Genomic DNA, 19,188 nt, shown 5'->3' with positions numbered 1-19,188 from the left:
AATCCTGTTCCATTGATCCTCCTGCCTGTCACTGTTCCAATACCATGCAGTTTTTAACACTATTGCTCTGTAGTATTGCTTGAGGTTAGGGATACTGATTCCCCTCAGAATTTCTTTTGTTGCTGAGAATAGTTTTAGCTATCCTGGGTTTTTTGTTATTCCAGACGAATTTGATAATTGCTCTTTCTAACTCTGTGAAGAATGGAGTTGGGATTTTGATGGGTATTGCATTGAAACTGTATACTGCTTTTGGCAAAATGGCCATTTTAACTATATTGATTCTACTGATCCATGAGCATGGGAGGTTTTCCCATTATCTGGTTATTTCTAATGCTACCTGCCCTATCTATATCTGACTGGAGCTTGTCCTTTCTTTCATCCTGGTTGTGTCAAAACTTCTCAGAGTCAAGCTTTCTCTGTGATTCTGTGATTCTGGGATCCTGTGATCCTGAGATCCTGGGTGTGTCTGAGTTCCTGGGAGTCAAGCCGTATCTGGTACCCTGAGATCCTGGTGTGACCAAGCTCCTGGAATCCTGAGACACTAGCATCCTGGAATCCTGAGATCCTGGGATCCTGGTCATGTAAAACTGCCTGGGAGTGAAGCTTCCTCTAGATGTTATGGGACTGGCATCCAAGGTCTGCTCAGGGCACTGGCCCAGACAGATCGGAAGGAATCCGTGGCACTGGTCTGGGGGAGTTCATGCATGCCTGGGTCTCACTGGTCCCAGTAACTCCTGGTATTGGAACAGATGTGTCCTCCTCACCTCTAATTTCTAAATGTCCTGTTTGATCAGTCAGAATCCAATTTTTCTTTACTTGTGCATATCCATGTATAATCTTTAAGCTTCTTTAACACCAACATCTAAATGTTCATAAATCAAAATTGCCTTTTAAGTATGAGAATAAAGTTGAATTAAAATTTACTAGAGTGAATCAAAATACAAACATACTGGTAAAATAAGGAAGGAAAAATATTAGTGATTAATCTATTTTAAATAACATGCTACACAGCAAAATTATTATTAAAGAGTCATAATGGATTCTTAAATCATTTGTACAGTTATATAGACTTGTTTTAATTTACTTGGGAACTTCCTCAAACCCAAAATGAGCCTTTGGTTGTGTCATTTTGAACAATTAAAATCAGATAAAATGAGTTTTGTTCAATAATAAAATTGTGAATTTCTACTAAAAACAAGCATAAGAGTACTTGTTTTGTTTGTCTTCTGTTTCTGTTAAAATATTAGAAACATTTGTAAATTCAAAGGTTGATTTTATTTATCCTTGCTTATGACCAAAGTTTATACTAGTTATCACCTATCAAATATTTAAATCAAATTGAAAATAAAATGAATAAATTATTTTAGTAGATTTTGGATATTGTTAGGGGTGCAATCTATGACCATACAATGCTAGCTAATTATTTTTCAACTGAATTGTGTCCCTAGATCATTTTATCATATTAAGTGTTCATGAAATATGATGTATTTTTGTTTAGTACAGAAAGTTCCCTGGAGTTATAACTTCTAATTATCAAGTACTTCCTTAAATGCTAACATTTTAAGTGCCAGAAATATTCACAGAATGCCTATTCAGCACTATTAAATATTTTTTGCACATTGATGTTTGTGTTCTAGAAAGAAATTAGACCACTGTTTTAGTTTTACACCAGTTCCTGTGCAAATATTGAAAATATGTAGCATGTTGGTACTTTAATCTTAGAATTCATAGGCTCTCCATGTTGTTGACTTTTAAGATACTCTGATAAAACACCATGTACAAGGTGAAAGCTAGAAAACAACTTAGGGACATATGGATAAAGAGGGTGAGAGTCCACACTGGCAGGAACAACATGGTAGCAGGCTGCATTTTGGGTCAAAGGTTCTGCAGGTTGGTTGTTATCCTTGTCTTTCCACTGGGAGTTCTTCCTGGCTACAAGAGGTGGCCACTTCAGGATCTATATCCACCACTGCTAGGAGTCTCAGAGTCACCCCCAAAGACCCCAGGAGCTTCCCTCCATCCCAGGTCTCTGGAACATCCTAGCAATTGCCCCCCACATGACCAATTTCGATTCTCTCTCCCATGCCCTCCTTATATCTGGTCCTGTCCCACTACACCCCCTTCCCATCCACTCTGCCACACAGATCCCTCCCTTCCTCACTTTCCAATATATTTTCTTTCCCCTTCTGAGAAATATCTCTCCATTTTTTAGCCTCTCCTTGTTATTTGGCACCTATGGGTTGATTGATTATAGCATGGTTATCATGTACTTTATGGCTAATATCTACTTATCCGTGAGTACACACCATCCATGTCATTTAGGGTCTGGGTTACCTTATACAGGATGACATTATCCAGTTCCAACCATTTGCTTGCAAAATTCATGATGTCCTCATTTTTAATAGCTGAATAGTATTTCATTATATAAATGGTTCATATTTTTTATCCATTATTTAGTTGAGGGACATCTAATTTGTTTCCAGTTTCTGGCTATTATGAGTAAAGCTGCTATGAACATAGCTGAGCAAGTGTCCTTGTGGTATGGTGGAACATAACTTTTGGTTAAATATGCAAGAGTATTATAACTGGGTCTTCAGGTATAACTATTCCAAATTTTCTGAGAAATTGAAAAATTGATTTTCAGAATGGTTGGACAAGTTGCACTACCACCATCAATGGAGGAGTGTTCTCCAGGCTCACAGTTAACAGAAGGATGTGGGCCCCCAGAATTCAACAGGGGTCCAACAAGCTGGAGGATTTAATGACATTTATTTCTGAAGTTTAACTGAGGCTAGTTAGATATCCTGTCTCCTGATGAACTACATATACTCTAGTATGTCCTGGAGAACTGTAATAGTAAAACTCAGGGTCAAGGGGAATAGATAAAGTCCTGAAATAACAGCCTCCTGCTTTTTGCTGTGTTTTCCCTCACATGAAGTACTGCACCAGGGCCTTGATATCTTTGTCATATGTACCACCAGTACTGATGGGTAAACTATTAGACCCTCTTCCTGGGTGAAAAGCACTGAGGCTCCCAGCAGGGGTTTCTCCATCTCTGCCTGACATGTTATGGTGCTGTGGGGAGTACAGGTTTTTTCATCCTCCCAGCCCAACACCAACCCACTAGTTCTCAGCACATCTGCCAATGCCAGGCCTGATCTCACATGGACTTCTAATTTCCCAGATGTGCTGGAATAGCCTCTGGGGAAAGATTCTCTCAGATTCCCTAAAGGTGATGATTATATTCACAAGCTCAGTAGAATCAGGATTTATGGGGAATTGCTCAATGTGAGGAAAGTATAGGGACATCATGTACAGAGATGTTCACAGAACATTTTGAGGACAGACCAAGAAGCCCAGGGAGTCTCACCCTAGGGACCATCATAGAATAGGTGCTGCTGAAGGGGTCGTCCAAAGTAGATCACCAAATCTGACAGGAGAAGGATGAGAACAAGAATTATGTACTTATTACTCATGACAAGCCCAGAGCCATGATTAGAAGAGTCCTTCAAGTGAATAATAACCCATCTTCAGGGGTACAGGCTGTGATCAACAGAGATTATCAGGGAGCAAGAAGGTTTCACTAGCCTAGAGGAAAAGAAGGAATATATAACTATATGTATGTGTATCTATATATGTTGCCCTTATATGTGCCTTTGTGCTCCTAAGAAACTCAAATCCCTATTCTGTATTATGATAGCCTAATAACACTCTTTGCCTAGAAACTACAACATTATGTAGGAATAGAGTGAGTTAAAATTTTACTTCTGAAATAGGGCCTCAGTCATCTGCATTGCTCTCAGAATTCTTAACTTCTAAGCCACCACAGAACAGGTCACCAAGCTTAGGCAGCTCAACGGCTTTTTCTAGCCAAATTTCCCAATTCTTTCCACAGTCCTCCACAAATATAGTCAGGTCTGTCACAGCTCTACCCTACTCCTGGTATCAGATTATGTCTTGGTTAGGGTTACTACTGCGGAGATGAAATTCAAAGACCACAAACTACTTGGGGAGGAAAGTACTTACACTTCCACATCATAGTTCATCATCTAAGGAAATCAGGACTGACACTCAAACAGGGCAGGAAACTGGAGGCAGAAGCTGATGCAGGGGCTGTGGAGGGGTGTTGTTCTCTGGCTTGCTCTTTATGGCTTGTTCAGCCTGCTTTCTTAAGGAACCCAAGATGAAGAAGCCAGATGTGGCCCTACCCATAATGGACTGGGCCTTCACCCATCAATCACTAAGAAAATGCCCTACAGGCTTTCCTGCAGCAGGAACTTGTGGAGGGCATTTTCTCAATTGAGGTTCCTTCCTCTCAGAGGACTATAACTTCTGTCAAGTTGACATAAAACTAGTCAGAAGAATTGCTCTTTCTAACTCTATAAAGAACTTAGTTGGGATTTTGATGGGGATAGTAAGGAAATTGTACTGGTTAGCTAATGCCAAGTTGGCAAACAAACTAGAGTTACCTGAAATGAGGGAACATTGATTGAAAAAGTGCCACCATAAAACTGGGCTGTAAGGCATTTTCTTAGTTAGTGATTGATGGGAGCAGGAGGCATCCCATTGAGGGTGATGCAAGGGGCTCAGTGTCCTATAAGAAAGCTCTCTGAGTGAGCCATGGACATAAAGGCAGTAAGCAGCATCTTCCCACGGCCCCCTCCATCAGCCCCTGCCTCCAGCTTCCTGCCTTGCTTGAGTACCTGCACTGACATCCTTCACAGGTGAAATGTGTCCTGGAAATGTAAGCCAAAGAAACACTTTCCTCCCCAAGTTTCTATGGTCATTGTGTTTTGGCACAGCAATAGAAACCCTAAATAAGACACTTACTAGAATTTACAGGACAGCATGCAAGTAAGCAGGAATAACTCCTGGCCTCTGCATTGGTGCCCGCATGCAGGTTCCTGTCTTTCTTGAGCTCCAGTCCTGTCTTCCTTCAAAGGTGAAAAGTGGAAGCATAAACCAAATGAGCCTTTTCCTGTCCAAGTGGCTCTTTGCATGTTATTCATTACAATAATAGCAAAACTAACTAAGGCAAGCCCCATGAACCCCTCCCTCCCCAACTCAAGACTGGCAGCTTACAGACCTAGACTCCCACAGGCTCAGTGCAGACAAACCACCACAGCTGCTCTGAGACATGCCTTTTAAGTGTGGTGTCATAAGCTGCAGATAGCATTTCATATCATCATCTGGCTCTGGCATTTTCCAGCTGCCACTGCTCAATGTCCCTGCCTTCATCCCCACAGATTTAGATGGTGTGTTAGTTAGGGTTTCCATTGTTGTAAAGAGACACCATGATGAATGTAAGTCTTATAAGGACAACATTTAATGGGTGCTGGCTTACAGGTTCAGAGGTTCAGTCTATTATCATCAAGACAGGAGCATGGCAGACTTGGGGCTGGAGGAGCCTTAAGTTTAACATCTTGATGCAAAGGCAGACAGAAGAAGACTAACTCCATGTGTCTAGAAGGCAGTCTCAGAAACCCACACTGACAGTGATACACTTCCTCCAACAAGGTCACACCTACTACAAGTCCACACCCTCTAATAATGTAACTCCTTGTGCCAAGCATATTCCAACCACTACAGTTGGGATGTATGTTCTGTTTAGAGCTAAGCATTCAACAATTCGTTTTTTTTTTTTTTTTGTGCATCTTGATCAGCTGAGTCTCTATATTCAGCTGACATTTACTGAAAAGAGAAGTATCTCAATTAAGGATGAGAGTGGCATTTGCCTATGGGTAGAAACGTAAATATTTAGACTGAAATTTGATGCAGTCTCTATATGGGAATTTTAAAGACAGGAATTGAGGGACCTCAACCCACTGTGTTTCCATTCCTTCTTCCCTTGAACTGTGAACAACTAGTTCTGTCAGGATATGTAAACTTCACTAAAGGCCCCCAAACATGTGAGCTAAATAAAAATCATTGCATTGAGATACTGCCTCAGGCATTTCCTTACAGGAACCATGATTAGTTCAGGTAGTAAGTCCAATACAATATATCATTCTCAGATTTAAGAATGTATTTTCCCACCCTCCTGAATACCATTCCCCTTCCATTACTTCTGCTCCTTCCACCTCTTCTGCCTAGTTCTTTCTTCTGGGCAGACTCCTAGCTGGTCTGCTCCAGTGAAAACACTAGGATACTGACCTATCCTAGAGAACCCATTGCAGTCAGAGCAGTCGAGGACCCACTATACTTAGAGCAGTTGAGGATCAGCTGCACTTAGAGCAGTTGGACAACAGGTTGACTGCTCCACTGAATACCCAACAGTCTGAAGGCCTTCCAGGCCTGCGTTGGAGGAATGGATACAGAAAATGTGGTATATTTACACAATGGAACACTACTCAGCTATTAAAAACAGTGGATTCATGAAATTCTTAGACAAATGGATGGAATTAGAAAATATCATCCTGAGTGAGGTAACCCAATCACAAAAGAACACAAATGGTATGCACTCACTGATAAATGGATATTAGCCCAGAAGCTTGGAATACCTAAGACACAATTCACATATCAAATGATGCTCAAGAAGAAGGAAGAATAATGTATAGATACTCTGGTCCTCCTTAGAAAGGGGAACAAAATTCCAAACAGAAAGAGATACAAAGACAAAGTGTGGAGCAGAGTCTGAGGGAAGGACCATCCAGAGACTACTCCACCTAGTGATCCATCCCATATACAGTTACAAAGCCTAGACACTATTATTGATGCCCACAAGTACTTGCTGACTGGAGCCAGATATAGCTGTCACCTGGGAGGCTCTGCTAGTGCATGAAAAATACAGAGGGGGACACTCTCAGCCAGCCATTGAACTGAGCATGTGATCTCCAATAGGGGAGTTAAAGAAATGATCCTAGGAGCTGAAGGGGTTTGCAGCACCATAGGAAGAACAACAATATCAGCCACCCAGTACTCCCAGAGCTCCCAGGGACAAAACCATCAACCAGAGAGTACACATGAAGTAACCCATGCCTCCAGACACATAGGCAGCAGAGGATGGCCTTGTTGAACATCAAAGGGAGAAGAGAACCTTGGTGCTGGCAAGGCTCAAAGCTATAGTGTGGAGGAATGCTGGGATAGGGAATTGGGAGAGGGTAGGTTGGGGAACAGGAGGAGGGGAGATGGGTTATAAGACTTTCGTGGGGGGGCAGGAAAGGGGACAATATTTGAAATGTAAATGAAGAATATATCTAATAAAAAAGTAAAAAAAAAAAAAGTGAAAAAAAAGTACAAGAACCCTATAGAACATCAAATAAATGGGGCCAGAAAAGAAAATTCTCTCAAGTGGATATTAATTAGCCCAGAAGCTCTGAATACTCAAGGCACAATTAGCATATCAAATGATTCCCATGAAGAAGGAAGGAGAGGGTCCTGGTCCAGGAAAGGCTTGATCCAGCATTGTAGGGGAGTACCAGGACAGAGAAATGGGAGGGGGGTGATTGGGGAATGGGTGGAGAGAAGAGGGCTTATGGGACATATGGGGAGTGGGGAACTCGGAAAGGGGAAATCATTTGGAATATAAACAAAGAATATAGAAAATAAAAAAAGAAAGAAAACCCTCTAATCACATAATAGTCAAAACACTAAATACACAGAACAAAGAAAGAATATTAAAACTACAAGAGAAAAGGGTCAAGTAACATAAGAAGGTAGACCTATAAGAATTAAACTAGACTTCTCAACAGAGACTATGAAAGTCAAAAGAGCCTGGTCAGAGATCATGCAGACTCTAAGGAAACAGAACTGGCAGCCCACGCTACTATACATAGCAAAACTCTCAATCAACATAGATGGAGAAACCAAATATTCCAAGACAAAACCAATTTCAAACAGTGCCCATCTACCAATCCAGTCTTACAGAGGATCCTAGAAGGAAAACTCCAACACAAGGAAAGATACATGCACCAAAGAACAAGATATTAAACATCTCACAACAAAGTCAAAATGGAGCGAACCACAAGCACATAAATTCACCTACAAAAAAAAACATATCAGGAACCAAGGTTATCTCTGTTTAATATACCTGAATATTAATGGACTCAACTCACCCATAAAAAGAGACAAGCTGGCCCCTTCTGCTGCCATTGGTCCTTTCTGCAGGGGTAGATTCTTGCTAGGTCTGCCACAGTGAAGACACCATCTCCTGATACTTCATAAAGAACCAGCTGCACTCAGGGCATTTGGTAAGAACCCCCTTCCACTAGTGAAGTCCCAGAGCTGCTGTTGGTGGACCAGCAGGACTTGCTACCCAGCCACCTCCAAAACCTTCACCTTCCTGAATACCACTCCCCTTCTACTGCCACCTGTCCTTTCTGCTGTGGCAAGCTCTTTCCAGGTCTGCCACAATGAAGATACCATCTGCTGATACATCCTAGAGAACCTGATGCACTCAGCGCATTTGTTCCCTCCTCAGGAGTACAGAGAGGCATGGGAGCAAAGGTAACATGTTCATGGTGGAAGTGTGGATATAAGAGAACAGCTTTCCAATTGATTCTCCACTTCCTCAGGGTCAAGCCAGCATCTCTGCTGGTTTTAATGCCTCTCACTCCGTAATGGTGATTTCACATCCTTCTAACACCTGAAACACAGTGGGCCATGGGTGCCATAATGACAGGCTGACTGTCTGAATGAATGAATGAATGAATGAATGAATGATGGGTGCTTTGGAAAACAGAAAGTATAAACCGCGAAGCACTAGGGTGTCCAGTGGCTGCCTTCACACAGTAGATTCATATTATTCCTATGATAAATACATCCAGATTCATAAGAAGTCCTTCCACCTGTTAATTGAGCATTTCACATCTTTGAAGGTGGTGATGCCATCTTGTTTCTATGGGATTGACTCAGTGGGCATCTGGAGATCTTTTAGAATGTATGTTCACAGTATGCTGGAAGATGCTGAACAAGCATCAGGATATACTACAGAATGAGGTGAGTAACATCAGGCATCTCAAAGATCTCTGAAGGTGCTTATTCATCTTTACAGTGCTTACATGGCTTCTAGGTGCATTGTCCTGCTCAACCTTGAACCATGCAACAGGAACTGAGGCTTCAGGAGGTAAGTGGACATGAAGAGGAAGGACCTAGTAACTGTGGGCAGCTGTCAGACCATCATAAAGACCACGGGTCCAATTTGTGTAGAGAACTGATCTACAGTATTGTGGCACCTCTCACAGAACCAAGAGTGGCACTGTTCACAGTGGTTCTATCATCTGGGTTTTGAGAATGGAAGCATCAACGCCTAGGGACCTTAAATATCCCTTCCTACCCAGGAGAGTGTCTAAAGCCAGGCAGCATGAATGTCCACCCATCCCCACTTCCCTTCTCTTGAGTAATTGCTGTCCTTTAAGTGGAGGCAAACATAATAAATCAACTGACTTGCACTAGAGTATAGGAATTTTTCAAAAGAGGCTATTCAGCAGATCATGGTATTGACTTTTGAAAATAGCTGGACATTTTTGAAACAGATTGGCATTCATTGAGTATGGATTGATAATTGGGGGATTCATTACACATGGAAACAATAATGCCTTGAAATCTCTAGCACTTTCCTAGAAGAGTTATTTCAGATTCTTCCACACCGGTGAATCATTCAGTGCTCAAAATGCCAATGTGATGACTAAAGAAATTCCACTTTTTTGTTTGTTTGTTTTTTCAAGACAGGGTTTATCTGTAGCCCTGGCTGTCCTGGAACTCATTCTGTATAGACCAGGCTGGCCTCAAATGCAGAAATCTGCCTGCCTCTGCCTCCCAAGTGCTAGGATTAAAGGCATGTGCCACCACTGCCTAGCTAAGAAATCCACTTTTTAGAAGGCATCCATCTTGGTCCCTGATAGATATTTGTCTCAGATTCAAATCAATCCAAGACATGTTCCTGGTAACTCAATTGTATATATATACAACATTTTTTTTTTATCCATTCCTCCGTTGAGGTACATCTGGGTTCTTTCCAGCTTCTGGCTATTATGAATAACGCTGCTATGAACATAGTGGGAAGTGTATCCTTATTACATGCTGGGGAATCCTCTAGGTATATGCCCAGGAGTGGTATAGCAGGGTCATCTGGAAGTGTCGTGCCCAATTTTCTGAGGAACCGCTAGACTGATTTCCAGAGTGGTTGTACCAGCTTGCAATCCCACCAGCAGTGGAGGAGTGTTCCTCTTTCTCCACATCCTTGCCAATACCTGCTGTCTCCTGAGTTTTTAATATTAGCCATTCTAACTGGTGTGAGGTGAAATCTCAGGGTTGTTTTGATTTGCATTTCCCTAATGACTAATGATGTTGAACATTTCTTAAGGTGCTTCTCATTCATCTGAAGTTCTTCAGGTGAAAATTCTTTGTTTAGATCTGTACCCCATTTTTAATAGGGTTATTTGGTTCCCTGGGGTCTAACTTCTTGAGTTCTTTGTATATATTGGATATTAGCCCTCTATCAGATGTGGGGTTGGTGAATATCCTTTCCCAATTTGATGGTTGCCCTAATTCTGTAAGCCAGCACCCATTAAATGTTGTCCTTATAAGACTTACATTCATCATGGTGTCTCTTTACAACAATGGAAACCCTAACTAACACACCATCTAAATCTGTGGGGATGAAGGCAGGGACATTGAGCAGTGGCAGCTGGAAAATGCCAGAGCCAGATGATGATATGAAATGCTATCTGCAGCTTATGACACCACACTTAAAAGGCATGTCTCAGAGCAGCTGTGGTGGTTTGTCTGCACTGAGCCTGTGGGAGTCTAGGTCTGTAAGCTGCCAGTCTTGAGTTGGGGAGGGAGGGGTTCATGGGGCTTGCCTTAGTTAGTTTTGCTATTATTGTAATGAATAACATGCAAAGAGCCACTTGGACAGGAAAAGGCTCATTTGGTTTATGCTTCCACTTTTCACCTTTGAAGGAAGACAGGACTGGAGCTCAAGAAAGACAGGAACCTGCATGCGGGCACCAATGCAGAGGCCAGGAGTTATTCCTGCTTACTTGCATGCTGTCCTGTAAATTCTAGTAAGTGTCTTATTTAGGGTTTCTATTGCTGTGCCAAAACACAATGACCATAGAAACTTGGGGAGGAAAGTGTTTCTTTGGCTTACATTTCCAGGACACATTTCACCTGTGAAGGATGTCAGTGCAGGTACTCAAGCAAGGCAGGAAGCTGTAGGCAGAGGCTGATGGAGGGGGCCGTGGGAAGATGCTGCTTACTGCCTTTATGTCCATGGCTCACTCAGAGAGCTTTCTTATAGGACACTGAGCCCCTTGCATCACCCTCAATGGGATGCCTCCTGCTCCCATCAATCACTAACTAAGAAAATGCCTTACAGCCCAGTTTTATGGTGGCACTTTTTCAATCAATGTTCCCTCATTTCAGGTAACTCTAGTTTGTTTGCCAACTTGGCATTAGCTAACCAGTACAATTTCCTTACTATCCCCATCAAAATCCCAACTAAGTTCTTTATAGAGTTAGAAAGAGCAATTCTTCTGACTAGTTTTATGTCAACTTGACAGAAGTTATAGTCCTCTGAGAGGAAGGAACCTCAATTGAGAAAATGCCCTCCACAAGTTCCTGCTGCAGGAAAGCCTGTAGGGCATTTTCTTAGTGATTGATGGGTGAAGGCCCAGTCCATTATGGGTAGGGCCACATCTGGCTTCTTCATCTTGGGTTCCTTAAGAAAGCAGGCTGAACAAGCCATAAAGAGCAAGCCAGAGAACAACACCCCTCCACAGCCCCTGCATCAGCTTCTGCCTCCAGTTTCCTGCCCTGTTTGAGTGTCAGTCCTGATTTCCTTAGATGATGAACTATGATGTGGAAGTGTAAGTACTTTCCTCCCCAAGTAGTTTGTGGTCTTTGAATTTCATCTCCGCAGTAGTAACCCTAACCAAGACATAATCTGATACCAGGAGTAGGGTAGAGCTGTGACAGACCTGACTATATTTGTGGAGGACTGTGGAAAGAATTGGGAAATTTGGCTAGAAAAAGCCGTTGAGCTGCCTAAGCTTGGTGACCTGTTCTGTGGTGGCTTAGAAGTTAAGAATTCTGAGAGCAATGCAGATGACTGAGGCCCTATTTCAGAAGTAAAATTTTAACTCACTCTATTCCTACATAATGTTGTAGTTTCTAGGCAAAGAGTGTTATTAGGCTATCATAATACAGAATAGGGATTTGAGTTTCTTAGGAGCACAAAGGCACATATAAGGGCAACATATATAGATACACATACATATAGTTATATATTCCTTCTTTTCCTCTAGGCTAGTGAAACCTTCTTGCTCCCTGATAATCTCTGTTGATCACAGCCTGTACCCCTGAAGATGGGTTATTATTCACTTGAAGGACTCTTCTAATCATGGCTCTGGGCTTGTCATGAGTAATAAGTACATAATTCTTGTTCTCATCCTTCTCCTGTCAGATTTGGTGATCTACTTTGGACGACCCCTTCAGCAGCACCTATTCTATGATGGTCCCTAGGGTGAGACTCCCTGGGCTTCTTGGTCTGTCCTCAAAATGTTCTGTGAACATCTCTGTACATGATGTCCCTATACTTTCCTCACATTGAGCAATTCCCCATAAATCCTGATTCTACTGAGCTTGTGAATATAATCATCACCTTTAGGGAATCTGAGAGAATCTTTCCCCAGAGGCTATTCCAGCACATCTGGGAAATTAGAAGTCCATGTGAGATCAGGCCTGGCATTGGCAGATGTGCTGAGAACTAGTGGGTTGGTGTTGGGCTGGGAGGATGAAAAAACCTGTACTCCCCACAGCACCATAACATGTCAGGCAGAGATGGAGAAACCCCTGCTGGGAGCCTCAGTGCTTTTCACCCAGGAAGAGGGTCTAATAGTTTACCCATCAGTACTGGTGGTACATATGACAAAGATATCAAGGCCCTGGTGCAGTACTTCATGTGAGGGAAAACACAGCAAAAAGCAGGAGGCTGTTATTTCAGGACTTTATCTATGCCCCTTGACCCTATCAAATTTTTTACTTTCAACCATCTGTAACTCTGGCTCCGTGAAATCTGGCACCCTCTTCTGTTCTCTGGGGACACCTGGGTCATGTGTGGTGCACTTCACATGCAGGAAACACACACTACACACAGTGATCTTACTAGTCTGGTGTGTCTTGCTTGACCAGGGAGGCAGATGAGCATCAGAGAGGATTTAGTGAAGTGTCTTTGTGAAATTACATTCTGGCTTCTTAGCTTTCTCCAGTCCTATCTTTCTTTATAGCTCTGCTCACTCAAGGAACCAGGGCTTTCACATGCAGCAAACATACTCCAGTCATCCCTGTGTTAGTCCAATGTCCTAGGAGAAGAACCTTTAGGCTCCTGACATTGGGAATGTCCCTGATTCTTGCCTAACAAATGACAAACAATCCTGAGAGGATGCCAGGATCCTGTATGTACCTGTAATCCCAGAATTTATTACATCTACCAGACCAAGGCTGTCCCTCTGACAAACACAGGGCTCTTCTCAAATTTGAAGGGCATCTAGGCTGTCTCCCTTCCAAGAATTATACAAAATGACTCAGTCTCCTATAGTCCCCGTGTCCAGAAACTTGGGGAGATGCTCTTTTTCATAAACCAGGGTGATAGTTGTTGCCAACCCACAACAAGATACAATGTAGATGATTGTTCATGCTTATGTACATGGGTCAGAGTTTCTGAATCTCAGTCCCTGCTTCCCTCTCACTATGTCCAGTGGCCCCTTTCTTTACAGGAACCTCTCAAATGCCTTATATCTGTAGAGCCTCAGAGTGGAAGGGGAAGGGATTCAGTGCCAAAAGTGGGTACCTATTGGGTTCAGCTTACTACACTGTCTGATCCAGATTATCTGAAGTTATTGTATACTCACCAGAGCTTCCACAGAATGTGGAATTAGGAAGAATGTGAATTGATCCGTTTATATCTCCTTGTACTAAGCTCAACTCCAAATGGATCAAGGACCTCCAAATAAAACCTGACACACTGAAACTAATAGAAAAGAAACTGGGGAAGACCCTTGAGGACATGGGCACAGGGGAAAACTTCCTGAACAGAACACCAATAGCTTATGCTCTAAGGTCAAGAATTGACAAATGGGACCTCATAAAACTACAAAGTTTCTGTAAGGCAAAGGACACTGTCAAAAGGACAAAACAGCAACCAACAGATTGGGAAAGGATCTTCACCAATCCTACATCTGACAGCGGGCTAATGTCTAATATATATATAAAGTAGTTTAAAGAACAGTATAACTGCAGTCCTGGAAGTCTCCCCTGTCCAAGAGATGCCCCCATCACTGATTTCTATTCTCTTTCTTAATCTTACCAACCCTCTCCACTTCTGTTCTCCACACCATTCCCCTCCCCATCCCCTCTTCTCCTCAGTTCCCTGCCTCTATCTACTTCAGATGTCTATTTTGTTTCCCCTTTTGAGATTCAAGCTTCTTCCCTTCGGCCCTTTAGTTATTTTTCATTGTTGGGACTGTGTATTGTAGCCTGGTTATCCTTTAATTTATGGTTAACAGATGTAGAGACACACAGCCAAACATCAGTTGGAGCTTGGGGAGTCTTGTGGAAGAGTGAGAGATAGAATTGTGAGAGCCTGAGGTGTCAAAGACAACATAAGAAGACCTACAGGGGTCATGGTGGCTCACAGAGACTGAACCACCAACAGAAAAGCATGCATGAGCTGGACCTATGTTCCCTACACATATGTAGCTGATGTGCAGCTTGGTCTTCATGTGACTAACAACTGAAGCAAGGGCTAGCTCTGCTTCTGTTGTAAACCTTTTGATTCCTTTCCCCTAACTGATCTGCCTTTTCTGGCTTTGGAAGGAAAGGATGTGCTTAGTACTGCTGTGACTTAAGGTGCCAGGATCCATGGGTGCCCATTCCATTATTGGAGAAATAAATATATTAATAAATAAATAAATAAATAAATAAATAAATAAATAAATCAATAAAGAAAGAAAGAAAGAAAGAAAGAAATGGAAAAAAGGAAAAAAACCACCATGAAGAGGTTGTATGCTGTGAATCCAACTATATAAACCTATAAAATGTTAAACCTATAAAATACTGAACATGTTAAATGAATACAAAAATTATGAAAGATGGATAAAGAATTAATGTATGGGTAGGCCATAAAGAAAAAAATTATTTATATTTATATTCACATAAATATATTCTATTTTTATTACTTTATTAGTGTAATTAATATACTTACATAACCATATACTTTACATTTATATTAATAGTAATGGATATATTTTATTTTATTTTTATCAAAATAGTAGAATATACCACACTAGTACTGATTCCTAACAAACTTCACTCTGGATGACATTAACATTTCAGTATTAAGTTTATCGTTTGTAAAATATTATTATAATCATAGTGGTATGGTAGAGTGATATTGGTAAATTTCTATATTTGGATACTGTGGCTATAAAAATCATTAGTGCATTTTAGTCTGTTTTAAGGTGAAACTAGAGTTGTTTGAAAATAAAGTTTATTACCGTGTATGTTGGTGGTGGCTTATGGTCTGTTTTAATACTACTAATGGAATAGCTTAGCCTAACTTACTTTAGAAACACCAAATAAAGTAGATTATTTAGATCTTATTTCTGGATGTTTAGGAGAACAGCAGTGGCTCTAGGGAAAACCTAATTGCAGAAGATAACACAAGAATGTGAACAAGTATAAGAGAGAAGTATGTCATGGGAAGGCACAGAAAGATGCAGTGGGAGGCTCTGGATTTACTGAAAACTCCCATAAAAAGATGGATGAAAACCAAATTTGTGTGTTTATACAAATTGAATATGTAATAGGAAAATTCAGAACCATTTATTTTTTTTAACAAGCCAATTTATTTAACTTACATCCTGACTGCAATATCCCCTCACTCCTCTCCCTTGAGTACTCCCCCACCTCACCTCCCATACAATCCTCCTCCCTCTCCAGAAAAAGGGAGTCCTCCCATGGATGTCAAAGAGTTTTGGTATATCAAGTTGCAGTAAGACTAAGTATGTCTTCTCCTATTGAAGCTAGACTAGGCATCCCACTAGGGTCAAAGGTCCAAAAGGCAGGAAACAGGAAGTAGTCAGAGATAGTCCTTGCTCTTACTTAGAGATATTCTAACATGAAAAGCAAGCTGCACAATTATACATATATATATATATATGTACACACACACACACACACACACACACACACACACACAGGGAATCTAGCTCTAGCCCATGCTTGCTCTTTAGTTAATGGATCACTCTCTGGAAGCCCCCAAGGGTCCAGATTAGTTACCTCCATTGGTCTTCCTGTGGAGTCCCTATACTCTTCTGGTCCCTCAATTCTTCCCTCATTTCCTCCACAAGACTCCTCAATTCTGTATAGTGCTTGGTTGTCAGTCTCTGCATCTATCTCCATTAGTTGCTGTGTTAAGCCTCTCTGATGTTGTTATGCTAGGCTCCTGTCTACAAGTATAGTAGAATATCATTAACAGTGTCAGGAATGGTATCCTTCTCATGGCATGGGTTTCAAGCTGGACCAGTCACTGGTTGGTGATTCAATTTGTGTTACATCTTTACTCCTACACATCTTGTAAGCAGGACAAATTGTGGGTAGATTTTTATGGCTGGGTTTGTGTCCCAATACCTTCTTTGGAAATCTTGTCTGGTCTCTGGAGTTGGTAGATTCAGGGTCCACATCATCCATTACTATGAGTCTTAGCTAGGGTCACATTCATAGATTCCTGGGAGTTTTCATTGTGCTAGGTTTCTAGCTTATCCAAGAAATGCTAAAGCCTCCATTTCAGTTTTGTCTCCCAGCATTTTTTTCCTCGTTCCACCTGGCACCTGATTCCTCCTTTTCCCATTGCCACCTCCATTCCCATCCAGTCCTTTCTCACCTTTCTCCTGAAATACATATTCTATTTCCGCTTCTCAATGAAATTATTGTATCACCCTTTGAGCCCACCTATTTACATAGCTTCTTTGGGTCTGTGAATTGTAGCATGGTTATCCTATACAATTAATACCCATTTGTAAGTGAATTCATACCATGTTTCCCTTTCTGTGTCTGAATTGCCTCACTCAAGATGATATTTTCTATTCCATCCATTTGAGTGCAAATTTCAGGGTGTCATTGTTTTTAATGACTCCTTTGTGTAAATATACCACCTTTTCTTCATCCTTTCTTTGGTTTATGGACATATATGTTGTTTCCAGCTTCTGACTGTTATAAATAAAGCTGCCATGAATATAGGTGAACAAGTGTTACTGTGGGGCATCTTTTCTGTATATGCCCAGGAGTGGTATAGATGGGTCTTGAGGAAGAATTATTCCCAATTCTCTGATAAACAGCCATATTAATTTCCAGATTATATAAGTTTACACTACCACCACAAAGGGAACAGTGTCCCCCCTTCTCCACATTCTTACCAGCATGAGTTTTTGGTTGAGTTTCCTATCCATTCTGATGGACATAAAATGGAATCTCAGAGTCTTTTGATTTATATTTTCATGATGGTTAAGGATTTTGAATATTTCCTTCAGTGCTTCTTGACCATTCTGTAGAGAATTCTCTGTTTAAATCTGTACCCCATATTTAATTGGATTTTTGGTTTGTTGATGTCTAGTTTCTTGAGTTCTTTATTTATTTTGGACATCATTTCTATTTTATACTTAGGGTTGGTGAAGATTATTCTCTCATGTTGTAGGCTGCCATTTTGTCCTATTCATGGTGCCCTTTGCCTTAAAGAAGCTTTTCAGTTCCATGAGGTCCCATTTATCAATTGTTGATCTTAGTGCCTGTACTATTGTTATTATGACCAGGAAGTTGTTTACAGTGCCAGTGTTATCAGGGCTATTCCCCACCTATTGGATTTAGTGCATCTAATTTTACACTGAGGTCTTTAAACCATTGTTTAACCTAGATGCACGCGTGAAATTATGTCTCAGTAGATTCAATTCTGTTCTACTGGCTTAGTATTTTATATTATCTATGATTATTTCCTATTTATGTGTCTTCTACTTTCAAGTTTCTACCAATGCTTTGCATTCTCAATTTGACATTTGAGAATATATAATTAGTTTTAGGATTTATGTAGGTATCCATCACGCGCTTCTAAGCAGTTAAATAATTAAACCAGAAAATTCAGTATATGCATAAAATAAATTAGAACAAACCTATGTTTTCTACAAGAGAAATAATTATAATTAAAATAGTATCTTTCCTTATTGCTAAGCACAGCTCTAATTCTCTTAAATATTCCTCATATTATTTCTTCTATTCAAAATTATATATATATACTGACATTTTTTATTATTTTATCAGTTCTAAAAGTACTGTTTTATCTTTTATTCACAATGATTATTTATTAAAACATACTTTCAATACAAAGATCTCATAAATTAATCATTAATATTTACATTATTAGATGTACATAGAGTATTATTCATTTCATTAGATCATAAATTATAATCCTTGTATAAGTTATAAATTTCCCTTTTAAAGTTTATAATTGTTTCAATTTCTTACTTTACAATTTTCCATAAAATTTTTCCTATATTTCTTCTTAAAGTTTTAAACCTGCTATAAAATTCCTTCTTAGTAAGTGAAAGTACATCAAGAAAGTAATTTTTTCCTCTATGTGGGAGAATCTATCCTTCTGTGAGTTTTAAGCTAGTTTCCTCTAGACACAATATTTGTCTTTGGAATTTAGATCATTTTAAGTTGTAGTTTACTTCATAGTTTTCGTAGTTATGAATAGTTCTTTTCTCTAGAAATATAAGGAATCATCTGATTGGTATCTTTATAATTTTAAGTAATATTGTTATTATGGATTATTTTAACCTCTTTGTTGATGTTCTGAAAATTTTCAGTTTAAAAATCAATGTCGCTTTGTTAGTAGAACTATTTCTCTCACCCTGCCCCTAAGAGAGGAGGGAGGATCTGACTACACTCAATGTTCTGACATATGAACATCAGAATGATTAGTAGCCTAAATTTCCCTGAAAAAAAAAAAAGAGCACATTGTGGGAGTTGTGGGTGAGCAGTGCTGGTCCAACCACTGGTCTCTTGTGTGGTGGCTTGAACAATGGAGTAATACTCTCCTCCCCTTCCCCCTTCACCAGATAGAGCAAGTGAAAGAACTAGCTCTGGTATCATGAAAGCAGGAGAGGTGGCCTTGTGCCTCAGTTGTAATAGCCA

The 19,188-nt window shown here is 40.5% G+C and overlaps 1 pseudogene; it reads left to right on the top strand.

The window, feature by feature from the left end:
* Nucleotides 1-18,910: 18,910 nt before the first annotated feature.
* Nucleotides 18,911-18,987, top strand: LOC127675952 (uncharacterized; annotated as a pseudogene).
* Nucleotides 18,988-19,188: the final 201 nt, after the last annotated feature.

This window comes from Apodemus sylvaticus, chromosome X (genome assembly GCF_947179515.1).
Source record: "Apodemus sylvaticus chromosome X, mApoSyl1.1, whole genome shotgun sequence".
NCBI classification, from domain to species: Eukaryota; Metazoa; Chordata; class Mammalia; order Rodentia; family Muridae; genus Apodemus; species Apodemus sylvaticus.
The sequence above is the reverse complement of the archived record's forward strand: the minus strand, read 5'-3'. Positions and strand labels throughout refer to the sequence as shown.